General features: G+C 41.3%; 1 protein-coding gene across 9 annotated transcripts in view; it reads right to left on the minus strand.

Annotated features, from left to right (window-relative positions):
- LOC137238498 (uncharacterized protein DDB_G0287625) overlaps positions 1–16,693 on the minus strand; it is a 172,416-nt gene that overhangs the window by 16,790 nt on the left and 138,933 nt on the right. The window lies entirely within an intron of this gene.

Genomic DNA, 16,693 nt, shown 5'->3' on the forward strand with positions numbered 1-16,693 from the left:
AAGAGTGACACGCGTTTCCCTGGGGAGTATGCGTTCCTCTTTCGCGAGTTTTGGATAATTTTCTTTAAGTACTGGATTCACCGGGCAATTCCCGGCATAAAGGTCCGACGCCTGTTTATGGAGTTCACCAAGGACCTGCTTGTGTTTTTTCACTTCATACGACTGGGTTCTCAGGTGCCGTATTTCCTCAAAATGCTTACGGAGATGACTCCTTAAGCCCCTAGGCGGTTCTGGTTCATCAATCAGATGTCTGTTGGGATGCCCAGGTTTCTGGGTATTCAACAGGAACTGTTTGGTCAGCATCTCATTTCTCTCCCTGATGGGGAGTATTCTCGCCTCATTATGCAGGTGGTGTTCTGGGGACATAAGAAGACAGCCCCTGGCGATTCTGAGAGCAGTATTTTGGCAGGCCTGTAGTTTCTTCCAGTGGGTAATTTTTAGGCTTGGCGACCATATGGGTGACGCGTAGCACGTAATCGGCTGGCTAATTGCTTTGTATGTAGTCATGAGCGTTTCTTTATCTTTTCCCCAGGTACTGCCAGCGAGGGATTTGAGGATTTTGTTACGGCTCTGAATTCTCGGAACAATTGCCACTGCGTGCTCACCAAAATGTAGATCCTGATCAAACGTCACACCCAAGATTTTGGGGTGTAGGACAGTCGGTAGCGTAGTGCCATCGACGTGGATGTTCAAAATGGTCGACATTTGGGACGTCCATGTTGTAAATAAGGTCGCGGAAGATTTAGTCGGTGATAATGCCAGGTTTCGCGAAGCGAAAAAACTGGAGAGATCAGGGAGGTAGCCGTTTATTTTATTGCATAGCGCATCGATCTTTGGGCCTGGGCCTGTGGCCATTATTGTGCAGTCATCGGCGTAGGAAACGATTTTAACTCCTTCACCACCGGAAGGTATTCAGTTAGGCGACGGAAAGTCGAGCCATTTGCTAAGCCAGATGCAGCGCACAAACGCCACCAAAGACGAATCCGTTATACAGCAGTACTGGCTCAAACAGTTACCGGAATCTGCTCGGGCTGTTATTGCTGGTATGCTGCATGCCCAACCGAGCACCCCTCTACATCAAATAGCCATTACGGCTGACGCAGTACTCGACGCGCTCAGTCGCGACTCCAACGCAACATCATCATCACGAGTGTCAACAGTCAGCGCCATAGAAACATCTTCCAGCCGCGTCGCTCTACTAGAAAAAAGAATAGACAAGCAAGACTCCGCTCTTGAAAACATCAACGCCAAGTTAAGCCAGATAATGTCCCAAAATCGCAGCCGTCAACGAGAACGTTCTCAAAATAACGTTAAACGTGCAGGCACACCACACCGCAGCTCCAACGTAGACCAGTCACCGGCATGCTGGTATCATCGAGAGTATTGGGCAAGAACTTTGATGAACATCTTAAAAACTTAGAGGAAGTTTTCCAGAGAATAGCTGGCGCTGGTCTGAAGTTAAGTCCCAAAAAGTGTGCGCTGTTTAAAAAGGAAGTACATTATTTGGGTCACAAGGTAACGACAGAACGTATCCGTATAGCGAATGAAAAGATAGAGGCAGTAAAGGATTGGCCAAGACCACAGAATCCGCATGAATTGAGAAGTTTCCTTGGGCTGTGCACATATTACCGCCGATTTGTACCAAATTTTGCCAGCGTAGCCCATAGTCTCCACGAGCTAACAAGAAAAAATAAAGTTTTTGAATGGAAGAAGGAGCAAGAAGTAGCTTTCCAAACATTGAAAGTGCGTGTGTGCACTGCCCCAATGTTGGCATATCCGATTGTAGGAGCAACGTTTATTCTAGATACAGATGCGAGCGGATATGCTATAGGAGGCGTTTTATCACAACTTGTCGATGGACAGGAGAAGGTAGTTGCATATTACAGCCGTTCGATTGGAAAACCAGAGAGGAACTACTGCGTTACGCGGATAGAGTTGTTGGCATTGGTAGAGTGCATTAAACATTTTCACAAATACCTCTACGGCCAGCGATTCCGTGCCAGGACAGATCACGCAGCTTTAAAAGGGCTTCTGCAGTTCCGTAATCCGGAAGGACAATTGGCACGGTGGATCGAGCGACTACAAAGTTATGACTTTTCCATTGAGCATCGAAAAGGTAGTACCCATGGAAATGCCGATGCACTGTCACTAAGACCATGTAGTTTGGAATGCAAGCACTGTTCAAAAGCCGAGGCTAAAGAAAACATTATAGATGTCCGGCTAATGACTATAACATGTACAGATGAATGGGACAAGGAACAGCTAAGAAAGTGTCAGCTAGAAGATACAGGTCTATCAAGTGTTATGCAAGGGCTCGAACGAAATGAAAGACCAATCAGAGAAGAGATGTCAGCAGAGAGTCCCATTGCGAACTCATATTGGGCACAGTGGAACAGTTTAGAATTGACATCCGGTTGCCTTCATCGAGTATGTGAGAGTGAGGATGGTAAATGCAAGAAGAAACTGATAGTTGTTCCCAGAAAGAGGATTCCTGACGTGCTCAGCGAGCTGCATAATGGTCCAAGCGGAGGTCATCTTGGAATCACGAAGACGCTCGAGAAGATTAAACAGAGATTCTATTGGGTTGGTTGCCGTCAGTCGGTCACTGAGTGGATTGCGAAGTGCGAGGTTTGCAGCAGAGCGAAAGGGCCCAGAACCCGAAGTCATGGCCAGATGAAGCAATATAACTCAGGTGCGCCATTTGAAAGGATCGCTATGGATGTCGCCGGTCCATTTCCTACTAGCAACGGCAAGCGGAAACGGTAGCAGAAGTGTTTATAAACAATTGGGTTGGAAGGTATGGTGTACCAATGGAGTTACATTCTGACCAAGGCAGGAATTTCGAATCAGCTATGTTCCAGGAAATGTGTAAATCATTGGGCATTCGAAAAACACGGACAACAACTGCATTGCATCCGCAATCCGATGGTACGGTAGAACGATTCAATAGAACAATGGAGGAGCACTTAAGGAAAGTAGTAGACAAGTACCATAAAGAGGGGGATACCCGCATACCATTATTCTTGATGGCTTACCGATCAGCAGTGCATGAGACAACGGGCCAAACCCCTGCAAAAGTAATTTTTGGCAATGACCTTTGACTGTCAGCTGATTTGAGGTTTGGGATAGATGCCAATGCGGAGAGAAATGTCAAGAAATCCACTAGTGATTTGGAAGAAGAGCTAAGAGAAATACATGATCTGATAAGGCAACGAACAAAGATTATGAGTGACAAGATGAAAGCCAGATACGATAAAGCAATTAATTCGGAAGGTTTTCAGGAAGGAGATTTGGTGCTGTTATACAACCCACAACGTAAAAAAGGTTTGTCCCCGAAATTGCAGAGTAATTTTGAGCTATCAATCAGTTTCGATTAAGACGCTATCTATCGAGCCATAGCAGTATTATTTTGAAAGTCAGTTTCATTTAAGCTATCAGTTTTGTTATTAAGCCAGTTAGTTGCAAAGTATAAGTGTTATTGTGAAGTACTTTAATTAAGGCCATTTTGCCATTATTCAATATTGGAGTTATTTATTCAACATTTTAGTGATACGCACTTAGCAGAAGGGCAAATAAGAGGATTTGCAAGTAAATTCGTTACAATATGTTAAGTATGAAATATAAAAATCAAAACTATCGATTTTACAATTGCAAATATAGCTACTAACAAAATAGTGCTTATTTAGACTCTAGGTCTAGTTCCGAATCAGCAATTTGTATCACCAGTTACTGACTTTCCTTGAGGATAATTAACTATTATCATATGAAGTTAGAAGAGGCTGCTCTTCTTTTGGTACAGTTTTACTTATATTCTTTGGTCATATGCCCCATATATTTCAGCTCTGCGGTCAGTTATTTTTTAATTTTATATATGAATAAATTTTGATTACGCATTTTTTCAGTGCTATTATATTTTTGAGTAATTTTTAGTTGTCAAATTGTTAGCGTATTTTTCTTTTCATCATACACAAGCATAATTCAATTACTAAAGGTTTGTTCTCCAATGATGACAGATGTTTGAACTCTCAAGTTGAAAAATTTGGACGGGTTGCTTTTACGAAGTAAGGAAAACGGGGAATAATTCAATACCCTTCAGTGAAAAGTAGAAAAGTATCTATGGTAGTATATTAGTAGTGATAATAATTTTGTAAATGCCAAAATTTTTTGGAGAAATAATTCATTTTCTACTAAATATTTCGTGAATTGATAAAGTTATGTTGGTTTGGTCATTCTTTCAGAAATTGTTTGAAGAATGTCATACGTTAGAATTTTATTCAAAAATGCACTATCTCAAAAATTGTTTCAAAAACTCCCTATATGAGCATAAGTACAATGCATTTTGTCATAAGAGGGAGTTAATGAAAAGCATTCTGAGATGAAGCGTTCTTCAATCTAACTCCAATAGAGGGCGGTTTTGTGATAAATCCTGAATTGGGAAATTTTTGAAAAATATTTTGAGATAGCACGATTTTGAACAGGCAGCCGACATGGGGTGATACCCTACTCAGCAGCCGAAATGAACTGACAAACATAGGTAATTTTATGAAAAGTACGGACACCAAGAAATCGTACACTTTCAACGTAAAAACTCGACTAGAATATCGATTCACGTAAAAATGTCATTAGTAAATAATGGGGATGTTATAACGAAATGTACTTGTTGAGCATGTTAACTTAATCATTCCGCATTTTCGGAACATTCATGCCCATTTAAGAATTTGTGGAATCGGTTTATTTTTGGAACATTATGTATATACTTATTTGATATATTCGGACCTCGTGAGGTAGTATCAAACGAATATATTCTAAATTAACGGTTTATCCGCAAAACCTCCATGAATACTTAACGGAAACGAGCTTTCCGAAATTTCAGAATAAAAAGCTGAATGCTCCCTGTGTAGCAGGACTGCAGAAAAGCTTAACCCTTCTGTCAAAATCAAGGCCCGAATATAAAGTTCTAAGATAATAAAGCCGTTTTCTTTTATTTTTTTTGTCAGTTTGCTGAGTAGAGTATCACCCCCTGTCGGCTGCCTGTTCAAAATCGTCCTATCTCAAAATATTTTTAAAAAATTTCCCATTTCAGGATTTGTCACAAAAACTCCCTATATTAGAATTAGATTCAACAACGCCTTATCTCAGAATGCATTTCATTAACTCCCTCTTATGTGAAAATGCATTGAACTTATGCTCAGGGAGTTTTTGAAACAAATTTTGAGATAGCGTATTTTTGAATAAAATTCTAACTTACGGCATTCTTCAAACAAATTCTGAAAGAATGACCAAACCAACATAACTCTTTAACAATTCACGAAATTTTTAGTGGAAAATTAATTATTTCCCCCAAAACCTCTTGGCATTTACAAATTTATTATCACTACTAATATACTACTACAGACACTTTTCTACTACAATTTTCGCTGAAGAGGATTGAATTATTCCCCGTTTTCCTTACTTCGTCCAGATTTTTAAATTTGGGAGTCTCAAAGCTTTGTCATCATTGGAGAACAAACCTCTAGTAATTGAATCATGTACATACATATATGACAAAAAACAATCATGATTTTTTATAATTTTCCTTTTTTACTTTGTGACTTTTTGATTATTTTTCCTCTTTGTTGCAAGAAACATTTCGCATTCACGGGATAATATCTCCATACAGTTACATTTGAGGACGCAGTAGTAAACTGTAAGCGCTAATCTTGCCATATAGGGTGCATGCAAAATATAGAGCGAATGTTCGGTTCATAGGATTGCGTCCAAAACCAAACATCCTGGGTTCACGCCCCGGGCAAAGCAACATCAAAATTTTAGAAAACAGGTTTTTCAATTAGTAGACAATTTTTCGAAGCCGGGTCGCCACTCGGCAGTATTTGGCAAGCACTCTGAGTGTATTTCTGCCATGAAAAGCTCTCATTGAAAACTCATCCGCCTTGCAGATGCCGTTCGGATTCGGAATAAAACAAGTAGATCCCGTCCCACCACTTTGTAGGAAAAATTAAAAGGAGCACGATGCAAATTGGAAGAGAAGCTCGGCCCAAAATCTCTTTGGAGGTTATCGCGCCCCTAATTCATTTATTTTTTAAATTATACATATGTATATGGGGTATTCCATCCCATTTCGACCAATTTTGAACCCGACCCCTTTAGAATTGGCTGAAAGTTTTTCTTCTTTTTCTAGCTTACGAAAGACGTTTTTCAGAATTTTTTCAAATTTTTTCATCCAACTCAAAAAAAGTTAAGAATTTAAAAAAAAAACACCGTTTTTGTTTTCAAAATGCTATAACTTTTTCAAAAATTGCCGTTTGGGATCTTTTTTTTTTTTTAAATTTGTTTTTAAATGTACTTTTCGGAAAAAATTCCAAAAAATTTTTAGTTTTTTTTTTTCAATTAAAAAAAAAAAAAAAAAAATCGGCCCACTCCGGGATTAGTGGGGATGATTGCAGAATTGATTGAAGTTTTTTATGAGAAAAAAAAAAATGGCGAAATTCGAAAAATCTCGAAAAACTGAAAAATTACAAAAAAAACTTTTAAAATTTTTTTGTATTTTTTCCGAAAAGTACATTTAAAAACAAATTTAAAAAAAAAAAAAAGATTCCAAACGGTCAATTTTTGAAAAAGTTATAGCATTTTGAAAACAAAACGGTGTTTTTTTTAAAATTCATAACTTTTTTTGAGTTGGATGAAAAAATTTGAAAAAATTCTGAAAACGTCTTTCGTAAGCTAGAAAAAGAAGAAAAACTTTCAGCCAATTCTAAAGGGGTCGGGTTCAAAATTGGTCGAAATGGGAGGGAATACCCCATATATTTCTTTTGATTTTCGTGAAAATACTGTAGTATGGAATCTTAAATTAAAAGAACCCCAAGTTGTTAATTAAATTGTTTCAACTTAAGTAATAGCATTTTTTGCTTTATAAAAAATTACCTCTTTTACTGAGTACACTATGATTCTCGAGTTGAGCCACTGTTTCGAAACAACTCTTGAGATTTTTGAAGTATGCCTAGTTATCAACATGAGGTCTAATGGTACTCAAGCCCAAATACTCGGTGGGTATATTCGACGCCATTTCGAACGAACGCAAATCAGCGATAGGTTAACTAGAGTTTAACCCTGCCAGATTGGCCGCTTAAGCTCAGCTTAAACTTCAGTTAAAGTATACTGAAAAACTGCAGAGTAAGTTTAAGCGTGGTTTAACTGACAAACTGAGTTGAACATGTTCTGAAACCTTAGTATGGTACACAATGGCTTAAGTCACACAGGTAAATATTAAGTTGAATGGCATGCAAGCAGTCCATTACTACCATGATTAAGATTCAAATCATTGAACCGTTTATCAGCCACGCAACACATGTAAATATTTTTGTATACATGTTAAGACAACACGAGCACCTGAAAATTAACTAAATAATAGGCTATTCAAGTACAAGAATTTAAGTGGACTAAAATACTTTTTAAACGGTATTTATGTACATTGTCAAAACACGTCGGCGAAGGAGAACAAAAGAGGGCGACGTGTAAACTCCATAATTATTTCAAGAATATAAAATTATCGACAAGTGCCAATTGAGTTAAACTCATATTAATTCAAATAATAAAAAAAAAATAACAAAAAAAGTGTGTTAGCCTCATATAAATTGAATTCAATCCATCTCAAGTTTACACAAGTGTTACGAGATTTGATTAGTTAGTGAAAGTGATAAAAAAATGCATAAAGAGGAGGTGCGCATGTACACTAGAGTGTTAAAAAAAGTTGTTTTGGTGCTAAAAGTCCGCTAAGTTAAGAAAATAACGTTCTAAAACGGAGTTTTCATTTTCTTAAATGTTGAAATTTCGTACCAAAGGATTTTTCGACATGCTCGTACCTAGGGATTTGATTTACATAACTAATTAAACTGTGGGAAAGTGAAAAAAAAATTAAGCATTCAAAGCAGAAAAGACAATTTGGTAAAAGTCTAAAACAGGGGTCAACTGCTAATACGCGTCCAAAAGTATCGGGATAGGCGTCAAAATGGACGTATTGACCCCGACAAAAATAATTTGATTTTTCGTTAATATCTAACAAGTTAACATTTTTTTCCGCCTTCGGATTATTAAAACTGATGTCAGTACGCATCGTTTGACACCTCTAACAATATCTTTGGACGCGTATTAGCAGTCGACTCCTGTTCTAGACGTTTGCCGTCATTTTGTGCTCACGACCCTATTCGGCCAAAAATACCTTCTCAATTTTCAGATTTTTTAGTAATTTTACTTTTTAATTCCGAGTGTAAATGAAAAAAACAAAAAACAAAACCCGGTCAAATAGATACTTTGTCAATGCTTATAACGAATGAACAGCCAGCTGAGTCAAATGACTTGTAGACCTGCCTTTGAAAGCTAGAACATTACTATCTTATTAAAAGTAATTAAAAGAATTATGTTTCTATATTTAAACTCAAACTGAAAATATGCCTACATATTCTAATTCAAAACATATGACAATAACACAGGTACAATTTTTAAAATTGCACTCATTTTTATACAGCCGCACATAACTCTAAATAGATAATTAAGACGTCATCCTAGCCCATAATATTTCCCTAAAAAATTTAATTTTCCTAAAAATGAGGAAAACAGCTATTAAAACGAGAAAAAGTGGGATTGATTTTGAGCCCTAAAAATCCTTCTCTCAATCTAGACAAGTAATTTTCATAAAAATTCAAATGTTTTTTTTTCCTTGGATGTGGGAAAACATTTCATACAAACACATAAATTTGTATTAAAAAATAAAATGATGGTGGAATCACCGGGTGAAGTAAATAGAAAAAGACAGAACATTTACGCTATCTCAAACGGTACGGTTGTATTTTCAGCGGTCAGACGAGGCTAACATTTTTACCTGACAAATAAATTGACATAAAAAAAACAGCATTTTGCAGCTTAGCAGTGCCAATATTAATCAATTTCTCAGTCCATCGCACAAATGATTAATTTTTAACAGTAAATGCACGCAATTTCTCGGACGATAAAATTGACCACGTGCGAATTTATGAAAAACGACAACGGCCGATAACAATTCGGTGATCGGTTGAAATGTACACACGCTCATCTAAATACATGTGCTTATTTTTATCGGACGATTACGCATCGGGCGATCAAAATCGGTGGCTGTGTAAGCGTACTCTAAGGCCCAAAGCCTTTGTAGGAAGTTAGACATTTATCCTTCTAATAAGTAATACACACTTTATCAGAAGATTCACCAAAAACTTTTGACATTTGAAATCAACCAGAAGATGCACGTACGGAAGGCAGCCGGATTTTTAGAAAAATAGAGAAAACAGTAACAATGTTTATCATATTTAAAATGCCGATGTTTTATAGAAATATATATTAGGTATAATAAGAGAGCTTTGGTGTTATTGTTGTATGAATGACAAGCACATTTCTCGAAAGCTTTGGGTTGCTACTGTTTCAACAAAGACATGTTAAGATTATTGTTTGTCAACAAATTAAACATATTTGATGGAAGCGTCAACAATATGATCGTAATGTTTAACACGGCTTTACTTATAAAAGTCAACACTGAAAATACCCAAATGATAGATCTCTATAATTAAATTCAGTTAGGATATATCGACATTCAGCTAATACGTTTATGTCAAAAAGTACTAAAAGTGGCATATTATACTCCTCAAAAATGTAAAAATAACACTATTCCGGGAACAACGTTCTTGAAAAATTTTCTAATAGCCTAATGACAGAGCAAATAAGAATTTATAGCAAGACAATTAAAGGCTTACTTTAAAGTGCAGACGGATACTTCTCCATCGCTGCAGCAGCACAACCATTCCATTCTCCACTCATTGCAGCTGCAAAGCCGTATCGTTGAGAAACCAAAAACTCCAGGTTGATCTTTAGCTTCTTTGAAATGTTTATCAATGACGAAGCAAATTCTCTACCAGTGCAATCTTCGATCGGGACGAACTGTAGAAAATCTTCTATCAAAATTATACCATCTGCAGTTTTTTCAGTATAACGGAAACATAGTGAGTATTGTTCCACGCCACTAATGTCGGTTGTCCCATCTGCGAGTATAGTGCAGCATTCGGTTACGTTGATTTTTGCAACAATCTTTTCAAGAATTATGTGCCCGCAAATTTCGATGAGTTCATTCTGAATCTGTGGACTCGTGTAAGATGTGACGAGATTTTTCAATGTTGCAGTTTGAAGTAAATGTTGCTTCAATGTTTGGTCACCAGCATTCATCCGAAATCTTAATAAAGATCTGAAGTTATCATCATTATCGGGTGGAGTCTCGAGGGATATAGGACCGGTATCACGATGTCCTCTTGACGGTATTTCTTGCTTGCCGATGAAAATTATTGTTTCGACGATGGAGCGAAAGATTTCTTGATTCTGTTGAAATTGATATGTATATTAAATCAATTTTTTACGGAACTACTAATATTCGGTGGGGGTTTGCCTCCCCCCTGTTACTACGCCCCTGATACACAATTTTTTTTTAAATCCCAAGGAGTAATGCACAGTAAAAAGAAAAGGTCCCAAACCGAAACTGGATGAGAGGATTAGCGAGAAACTAGCGCCTTGCCGTGAATAAAAATATAAGTCCCAGGGAAATTAGATGTCAGCTATAACTAAACGTGACAACGGGAACAATACAAGAAATTTTGAGTAAATTTAGTAAACTCAATGCCAAGTAGAATTTCAACCGTTATTATAAACATTGGAGGCCATACAAAGTATTAAACCCTTCCAATATTCAGTTGAAGTAATATTTTATTTTTTGTACCTTATAGCCCTCACTAGGGTAGGTACCTTGTCGTTGGTGTGAGGGCTTAGCTGAACTCCATAGCGCCTGACTATGAGGCGGAGCTGTTTAGGACTGGCATCTACGCCGTTTCGCCTCATAGGAGGGCGGCGGGATGTCGGTGACCAAGAACTGCCAACACCCTAATCCAGGGTGTTATGCGGACCGTGCCTATTGGACGATTTACAGCGAGGGGACAAATCCGGCTGTATTCGAACGGAGCCTTCCCGATACCGGGCCACCTCGGGAAGTACTGATTGCCTTACCACAGTAAGGGGCGCTGCTGTGGCGGACGGTTCTTTGCCCGTATATAATACTGGACCGCTGAGCCCGCCTTGTCGGGCAGGTGGTCGTACAACCAAGATGAACCACTCATTACCTGATTGTAATAAGGACGATATAAAGAGGAGGACTGAGTCGCAATCCAAGGACGACAAATGCGAATTAAGCGAAGCGTCGGACTCGGGGAGCGAGAGTAGTGCCGATTCAATGCACTCCGTGTTGGAGAAGCACACAAATGAAAACGGAGTAGGAGAGTGGAGAAGGGTACGGAGCAGAGGAAGTAAAAGAGCTCTCTCGCAGTACCGTGCAGCACTAAGAATTGTACGACGCTTGGGAGCAGTGGTCGACCCAACAGAAGCGGAGTTCGAGCGCTTGGAATGTGCCCATGCAGCGGTAGAAGTAGGTCGAAGGCAGTTCAAAAGGTTTGCTGCGAGAAACCCTCGGTTCTGCCACCGGTACGAGGAAGAAGAAGCGTCGAATAACAGAATGAAGAGGCAACGTTCGGCGGAAGGCGACAAGTCTTTCAAGAGGCAGAAAGGACCCAGTCCTAGAGCCGCGAGGCAGGGCAGTCGCATAGACAAGACAAGGAGCCCAAAGCTGTAAGACAAATGGGCTCCAATAGCGAGGTAGCAACTACCTCGAAAGCTGCGAGTCAGTGGGAAGTTCCAACTACGGAAGTAGGAGATAAGCCAAAGGGAGATAACGCTTTCTCTTGCTTTCTTCTTCCTGCTTTTCCCGAGAAGATGAGTGATGTGGCAAAGCAGTCACTGACTGTGGCGCTGGTTGATCGTAGCAGTCCTTTCGGACAAATGACTACTGAAAGGTGGAAATCTGTGGAAAGGGAGCTTATTGCCTTAATGCTTAAGATGATGCGGGAACAACCAAGTAAGCCCCTTCCAACATTTGATTCGGGGGGATGGTATAGTGGTGTGAAGATGATAGCGTGCGACAACATCGCGAGCTTGCGGTGGCTGGAGGAAGTGGTTCCAAACCTCCAAAGACAAGGCACGAACGCGCGGATTTAGGTGGTGGATAAAGCGCAAATCCCCACGGTACCAAAAGTTAAGGTATGGATACTATGCGTGATGAAGTCGGAGGATACACTGCGACTTCTGCAGAATCAGAATCCGAACATACCGACACAGGATTGGAAGGTACTTACTGTATCTCGGCCTACCGAGGATGGTCAGTTCTACATCTTCCAAATAAACAAGCAGGCGGAGGATATTTTGTACACGCAGCTTGGCAAAATGTCCTTTGGCACTGGCAAAATTTACATGCGACTCAGGAAAAGAAGTCCCGAGGATAAAAACCCTAACACGCTAGAGGTGGGCGAAGTCGAAAAGGACCTCAAAAGCCTAAGGAAAAAAAGACAGGTGGAGGTCCCCGACGTCACCACGAACGTGCTAGAGGAGGACCAACCGCTAAATGGTGCTGTGACTCGCACAGAGGAATACCCGGTACAACAGTCACGAGAGGCTGAAGGGGGCCTCGAATACTCGAATAACCAAAAGGGCAAGGGGAGGACGACGCCGTCAAGACGAAGGAGCTGGAGGGGGATAAACAGCCCAATGGTGCTGCGAGTCCTACAGATAAACCTCCAACAGAGTAAAGTGGCGTCGAGAGAACTCCTCCTAACCCTTGAGGAGGGTTCGTTTGACGTGGCGCTGATCCAGGAGCCGTGGCTCTCATTGGGAGGAAAGGTTTCTGGACTTAGCGCGCGCGGGTTTGGCGTTTAGTACGCGCAAACGGAAGGACGGGTGCGAGCTGTAGTAATGGTAAGGAAACAGCTGCATTCATATATGCTGCCTAATTACACCACTGAGGATCTCGTAGTGGTGGCCGTTGAGCAAAAGAATAAGCAGGCATTTATCCTGGCGTCCTGCTACATGGCCCATGCTGCGGAGTTCCACCGATGGAGTGCAAAAGGCTAGTACAGGAGGAAGGGCGCAAAGGGCGGTTGGTCATAGGCGCAGATGCAAATGCGCACCACAATGCGTGGGGAGGAGCAGATACGAACGAGAGAGGCGAATCTCTGTTTTGTTACATCCTGCAAACCAATTTGCAGATAGCCAACAGGGGAAATGTCCCTACATACATTGGTCCAACATCCAGCAATGTTCTGGATATTACATTGAGCTCCGAGCGTGATATATCAAGGTATGATTGAATGGTTCTTGATAGACCATACTTCTCCGGCCATGCGTATATCAGCTTCAGCATCCCCCTAAAGAGGGCAGAGAAGGGAGGAACCTTTAGAAACCCTAGGTCAATGAACTGGACTAAATTCCAGAAACATGTAGAAACAAAACTGGGACAACCCAAAGAGGTTGCTAATGTAGAGGAACTGGAGGAGTCAAATGAATTCCTAACAAGGACGCTTATGACTGCGTATAACAAAGCTTGCCCTCTAAGAAGATTCAGAGGAAAGGCAAACCCGCCATTGTGGAGCAATGAGCTGAGTCTTCTAAGAAGACAGGTAAAAGAAATGTTTAAGCTCGCAAAGGCCGCGGAAAGCGAAGCGTGTCGGGACGAGTACAGGGATCTACTGAGGATCTACAAGCGTGAAATTACCAGGGCGAAGAGAAACTCATGGATAAGTTTCTGTACGGACATAGAGTGCTCCAGCGAAACAGCACGGTTGAAAAAAGTCCTAGCAAAGGGAAATATAGTCCAGGGACTAATAAAGAAAGATAACGGGGAATGGTCACGTAATAGTGAGGAATCCCTTGAGGTGCTTCTCGATACACATTTCCCATCGGGAGACGGTTTAGAAGAGCCAGCAGACTAGTAGTTCCGGGCTTGGTGACCGATACCAAGATCGAGTGGGCAGTGAAGACGTTTGATAAGTTTAAATCGCCGGGCCCAGATGGTACATTCCCGGCCATGCTACAAGTCTCAAGTAGGGCGGTCGTGGAATTGCTTAAAATAATATTCGATGGGTGCATAAGACTGAATCATGTACCGCACTCTTGGAGAACTGCTCGTGTAGCTTTTCTACCAAAGCGGGGAAGATCGGTCACGTGTATCCCAAAGACTATAGACCCATTAGCTTAACATCATTTCTGCTCAAAACCTTTGAGAGGCTGATAGATGTGTACATAAAGTCCAACGTGGATGAAAAGCTGCTCTCCACAACACAGCATGCGTACACCAAAGGCAAGTCGGTAGACACCGCATTACATAGGGTGGTAATAAGCATAGAGAAATCGCTGGAATATAAGGAGTATGCTAGGAGTCTTATTGGACATTGCCGGGCTTTTCAATAATGTTGCAAAATGGGCGATTATGGATGGTCTTAATTACATTAAAGTACATCCTGCCTTAATCAGATGGATCGGCTGCATGTTAAATTGCAGAAAGATTACATCACAATGGGGATTGTATGAGGCCACGAAATCAGTGGACAGGGGCACGCCGCAGGGAGGGGTGCTATCACCTCTGTTGTGGACGCTGGTCATCAACCAAATGCTCAGGCAATTCGATGAGGGACCCGTAAAACTTACGGCTTACGCAGATGACGTTGCAATTGTCATAAGTGGAAAGTGCCTTCCAACGATTAGTTCTTTGATGGATCGGGCGCTTCGGGATATTCACGAAATCAGTGGACAGGAGCACGCCGCAGGGAGGGGTACTATCACCACTGCTGTGGACGCTGGTCATCAACCAAATGCTCAGGCAATTCGATGAGGGACCCGTAAAACTTACGGCTTACGCAGATGACGTTCCAATTGTCATAAGTGGAACGTGCCTTCCAACGATTAGTTCTTTGGTGGATCGGGCGCTTCGGGATATTCATACCTGGGCATCTAATATCGGGTTGGAAGTCAATGCGGAGAAGACGGATATGGTCTTGTTTACAAAGAGGTACAAGGTCCCAGATTGGACCAGGCCTAAGTTAGGAGGGGTGACCTTACAGGAGAAACCACAAAGTATTTAGGAATCATCCTAGACAGTAAGCTGTCATGGAAGCTCAACGTGGAGGAGAGGGTCAAGAAGGCCTTAACGGCACTCTATGCATGTAAAAGAATGCTGGGGTGTACGTGGAGCCTATCGCCCTCTCTTTCTCATTGCATTTTTACAGCGATTGTAAGCCCTATTCTATACTATGGAGTTCTTGTTTGGTGGAAAGCGACACAAAAAACAACATACATCAAAAAATTAGGGGGGGTATGCAGACTATCGATGCTTAGCATTACGTGAGCCCTGAAAACAACCCCGACGGCTGCACTGTATGCCAATCTGCACATTCCACCTGTAGACCTGGTAGCAAAGAACAAAGCATTAACGACCGCAACCAGGCTCGGTGCTTCGGGGCAGCTTGAGCGCCGACCATATGGCCATAGTAGTATAGCGCCATCAATCACAAGACGAACAGACTACCTGATTCCCTATCTGCGCTTCGAGGGAGATCTTAAGGCCACAATAGAGGTGGACGGTTGGTTGGCGCAAGGGTGCGCAAATGGCGGACGAGGCGATACATCTGTACACCGATGGTTCCAAAGTAGTGGTATGAGTAGGGTCTGCGGTATACTGCGCTGATCCGGAAATAAGCAGATCCTACAGGCTGCCGGATTACTGTAGCGTTTTCCAAGCGGGAATATTAGCCGTAACGAAAGCAGTAGAAACCCTGGAAGAGAATAGCTTAAGCTGCAACCGAGTTAACTTTTATATTAACAGTCAAGCAGCAATTAAGGCAATAATCTCGCATAGCACAGCATCTAAATGCGTGTTAGAGTGTAAGCAGTCTCTGGAGAGAATCGGGACAGGGATAAGCAAACATCTATATTGGGTCCAAGGAAATATGGGAATAGATGGGAATGAAAAAGCGGACGAACTAGCTAAAAAGGGCGCGTCCCTTGAAGCTTGCTCCGTAGACGTCCCAATTAGATTGGGCGAGATTAAGCGAAGGCGAGAGGTGCACATGGTCGACCAAGCGGGAAAGGCGTGGGTTCAAGCGCGGGGCTGTAAAGTGTCGAAGATTATGTGTGCGTCTTACATCCTTAGACTAACACAGTTGCTTCTATCATTAAAAAGAGAGGACTGTAGACTCATGACGGGTATTCTGACTGGACACTGCCTTCTGGCGTCACATGCCTTTAAATTAGGCTTGGTCAGTGATAGCAGATGTAGGAAGTGCGGGTTGGAGGAGGAAACGATCAAGCACGTTCTGTGCTCGTGCCCTGCACTTGCCAGGCTAAGACTTCAGCTATTAGGAGTGATACAGCTGTCAGATCTAGAAGCAGCAATTGGCTTAAGTCCTAGGAAGCTTCTAGCATTTTCCAAGAGGACGGAGTTATTTTATAACATAGGTCCTGGTTTTTGATAGGGTTTTTCAGTTTGGTCGTTAAAACAAACTTCTGGTAACACTACTGACTCAATCAGTCTATGTGAGGTCCTCATGGACCGGCCAGTTCAACCTAACCTAACCTAACCTCGAAAACCAATTCCCAAACTGTGTTGCAATAGTACGAAAACACAAACCTTCCTTTTTTTGGCAAGAAATACGAAAAACGTAATAACCATAGACTGAAGTTAAGCAGCGCATTATTGACATTCATTTCGCCTTCACATACCTTTAATTATATGCAAGCTGATTCATTTTGC

This window comes from Eurosta solidaginis, chromosome 1, assembly GCF_040869045.1.
Source record: "Eurosta solidaginis isolate ZX-2024a chromosome 1, ASM4086904v1, whole genome shotgun sequence".
Classification (NCBI taxonomy): Eukaryota; Metazoa; Arthropoda; class Insecta; order Diptera; family Tephritidae; genus Eurosta; species Eurosta solidaginis.